At 23.5% G+C, this 4,564-nt stretch overlaps 1 long non-coding RNA gene across 1 annotated transcript; it reads right to left on the bottom strand.

Annotated features, from left to right (window-relative positions):
* Positions 1-3,743: 3,743 nt before the first annotated feature.
* LOC147658762 (uncharacterized) lies at positions 3,744-4,564 on the bottom strand. The gene is made up of 2 exons (XR_015292134.1): positions 4,487-4,564; positions 3,744-4,121 (listed from the first exon to the last, which is right to left on the bottom strand). It is a non-coding gene; the product is annotated as an uncharacterized LOC147658762 (long non-coding RNA).

Raw genomic sequence — 4,564 nt, 5'->3', positions numbered from 1 at the left:
TAATTTACATCAAAGAGAAAATTTATATCAAAAGTTTATAAATAAAAAAATTGTGTTTTTTCAATGTATTTTTATTTAGAATATCTTGTTTAATTGCACTGTTGTATTTGTATTCTGAGATATCCTGTATAAAAAAAATTTCTGATATATTTCAATACATATTTATTTTATAATATTTTTTATTTTAAAAATATAAAATGTAATATAAAATACTGTAAAATAAATAATGAAATGTTTTTTGTAAAATAATAAATTATTCAATTAAAATGTTAAATAAATGAAAATGCTGAAAATATATATGTGTTATTACATTTGATATTAAAATAATTTTATATATTATATATTATTTTATAATTATATTCGCATAAATAAAATCTAATATATTTTTTAAACCTATCAATATTATTTTTGGCATATATATTTAAATTATAAATGCAATGTATTATCAAATTATTTATATCAATACAATTTATACAAAATATATAAAATAAAATAACACATATCTCAAAATAAATTAGATGAAATTTTATTTTAGGATATTAAAAATTTTTGATTTTTTTTTTATACTTTTAATATTTTTTGACAAATAGAATTCAAAAATATTGAACTAATTCAAAGATTTAAAAGTAATTTAAATATTTTTGATTTTAAATATTTAATATTAAAATTTCACTTACTTTATTAAAACGTTTGATTTTTATTCATTACATGAATAAAACTTACCATTATTTGCAATAAAGATTATTTAAATATATATTTATAATTATATAATATATTCGATAAATTCGGTTATAAATACATTTATTCGCTAATATATATATATTTTTTTTAATAATAATATATATATAATAATACAATTGCTTATTTGATACAAATCGATTTATTGAAATAAAAAATAACTTGAAATAAAATATCAAAATAATAATAATATGTTATTTATATAATTTGTTCATTACTAACAATGAACTGTGATTCCGGAAAAAAATCTATTTCAGTATTTTAAAAATATTGTTTAATACATTTTAAACATTCATCATCCATGTACAAACTTTGCCCAATTGGATAAACTAGATAAATATAGTATTCTTAATTTATTAAATAATGTTATTATATATATATATATATATATATTAAAAATTATTAACTTTAAAATTAAAATTTTTGAGTTTTACACATTGATAATTATTAGATTATAAATAATTGTTTTCTTTATATATATACTTTCTTATATTTATAATAATTTTTAGTGTTTTAAAATTAATATTAATTTTAAATTATTAAGAATAATCAAACAAATTATCCTCAATTATCAATTGTTAATTATAAATACAGAGGTATAGAATAGATATTTTATAAAACTTGATTTTGTTCAGTAATTTTATACACTAGTGACTCATTCAATAATTACATGAGCATTATGATTTATTTTAATTACATGAGATTTTTTAAAAAAACAATTTAATTCAATAAGTTACTAAAATGATTTAATTGAATAAATCCATTTTGTAAGATTTTTTGGTTGAATAATTTTGTAAAATCTTGAAAACATTATTCCGAGAATTCGAAAGATTCATCAGCGTCGTACATAATGACTAAGACATCAAATCTCAATCAAAAATTTCAGAGAAATAATATTTTAAATATTTCGTAGAAAATTTGAATTTAAAGAAGAGAGATATCATATTCCATATTCTGCAATTAAGGTAAGTAATTAAATCAATTAATATAGTAAAAAAAGTATTAATATGAAATTATAATAATAATAATTATTATAATTATTATATATATTCTCGTATCATTCACATACGGGAACTGTGTTTTGTTTCTTTATATTTATAGTGAGAAATATTAATAAATGGATAAAATATTATTTGATCATTTACTATGATCATTTTAAATCTTATTTCAATATAAGTTTTTACTCATAATCACGAAATTATGTTTCATTTATTGATGCAACTCAGAATATAAAAATGGAAAATGAGAAAATTAAAGAATTCCAACAATCATGATAATAATTAAAACTTACTATTGCCATTAGTGTAAAGAATAGCAACAGAATATATTTTAAATAGTGTTAACAATAATGAAATTAAAACCATGGATAGAAATATATTAAAATTAAACAAATAATCACTTCATAAATATTATGAATATGAAAACTAATCATTTACAAAAAATCGGCTTTGGAAAGAATACATCAGAAGTCTTTTTTGCATAATACATAGTATGTAACGGACTGTTTACTTTTCGATAAATTAGCGATAAATTAATGTGCAGCAATATGAATCTTGTATGGTATATGAAATCTCTTATCGTAGTTTTTAGTTCGCTTGTTAAATATTTTGTCACGTACGAATATTCTAGAATATTATGATATTTCAGAGTTTCAAGTTTGTGTCCGAAGTTCTGATTTGAATCTCGGCTCCGCATTTATCGACTTCAATTCCATAGCAAAGACGGTTTTTATAACCATATATCTATCATAATGACTCCAAAGTGGATAATCGCCATACGAAGTTGTCTCACACATGTCTCCTGCAATCTCTTGAAAGTGAAGGCGACGACTTCGATTTTCTTATTGCTTTCAGTATCATCACGCGCCGATGTCAACAGTCAATCTTGACGCAGATCGTATTCATTTTGTTGAGCAAGACTCGAACGAGATGGCGGTTTCGGATCACCAATCCATTTGGCCAGCTCGCTTCCAACCTCGACTTCCAATTTGGCGATCTCCATCAACTAGGGTTTGGCATTTGTCAAATCCACTCTTTCGTCAGATGTCGGTGATTTAACTCGTTTCCTCCAATTTCGACGAATCTGTCACTCTTTCCGTCGCAGTCGTCCATTTCAAGGGAACGTATCTTTCTTTGCGTACCGGATGTTAAGGGTACTATCGTCATTCTCTTCAAAAGCATAATCGGGAGGTCTTAATATGCTACATCGGATCACACCCGTGCATAATAGAATCGTGTCTTAACTCCTCGGCTTTCCATTCCTTTTTCCACTCATCTCTCTCCTCTGTTAAATTTTTTTTATATTTGTTGGACTCATATTGGGTGGTTAAAAGAGTGGTCGGAATGAAGAGTGGAGCTCGATTCGGACAGAACCACTGCGTAAGGATTATACAGGAGGGGGAGGAAGAGATGCCAGATACCGGGTTGACTGCTCGTGTACCGACCGATCTTCTTTGTTATAGTTTAGTGTTAGGGATCTTTTATAGAGATTGTTATAGTCGCGGTTAAGAAAAGACATCCGTGACTGCGAAATATGACTACAAGCTTACGATATTATAAAACTTGGATAACGGCTGCAGATAACGGCTCTGGAGGGAATAATTGAACTTGCAATCATGTTTGAGACTGAGATAATCGCTCAAGATTATGAGTCTAAAGTCACAGCTAAAATCATATTAATTGTATTAATATAATTAAATATAAGAAATATCAGCACAATTCGTGCATTATCATTGTCATTATGCCCACAATTATCAAAGAAGATGCAATGATCGTTATCACGAGGTTAGTATGTACTCCAATTCTATTAGGATCGACACGAAACAGTATGTCGCGTTTCCTGTAACACATAAATAAAGAAAACGTGAATAAAACGTGTATTTCAAGAAGAATCATATTTAGCTAAAGAAACATGAGAAGAAATTTCATCTTGAACACTTCATAATAAATATTTTCAATATCATTTTTAAGACTAAATTGCGCAACTATAAATTCTGCTGGACAAAATTCACATTTGTTAATTCCTATTTTTTTTTTTGTAGAACCAATTTACATGTATATGATATAAATTTTTGTAAATCTGTAATAAATAGTAATTATTTAATAATCAAGTAATATTTAATAATTATTTAGTTATCATGTTATAACTATATAATATTTAATAAAATTATATACTATTATAATTATACTATTTATAATAAATCTATAGATATGATAGAGTTTATGTATTCTAGGTTTTTTTTGTTGGAATTCTTGTTTTCTTTTTGCATTTAATTCCACTTCAAATAAATTTTCTTCAATTGTAATTTTTTTATTTCCTTGAGCTTTAATCTTACTATCTTTTGTTTTGGCAATATAAATTTCTTTTTCTTGTGGTGAAATATTCTAAAAGATTATATAGAAGATTATAAAAAATGGCTATAATTTAATTAAATTATTATAAAAATTATAAATTCAATATATATTTCTTAATACTATTTTAAAATTTATATTTAATAAGACAAAAATCTTGTTTTGGTAATTTCTTATTCAGTACTTTACAGTTACAACAATTTTATGAAAATATTGATATGCTAATATAATATTAAAAGTTACAAGATATTTTAATAATAAGATACATAAATATATAATCTTTTAGAGTAGTGATTCTAAACAAATATTCTAAATAAGTATATTCTAAACAAATAATCGAATTAAACTATTAAAAATTATCTAAAATTATATTTAAAAAAAATTATATGGAGTCTTACCTTCCATTCTTCACTACATTTTGCACATCTTTTAGAACATCTGTTAAAAGTTTTATCATAAATAATTTCATTTTTCAC

Source organism: Apis florea, unplaced genomic scaffold (assembly GCF_048593485.1).
Source record: "Apis florea isolate Af1SG1 unplaced genomic scaffold, ASM4859348v1 contig_1653_pilon, whole genome shotgun sequence".
Taxonomy (NCBI): Eukaryota; Metazoa; Arthropoda; class Insecta; order Hymenoptera; family Apidae; genus Apis; species Apis florea.
The sequence above is the reverse complement of the archived record's forward strand: the minus strand, read 5'-3'. Positions and strand labels throughout refer to the sequence as shown.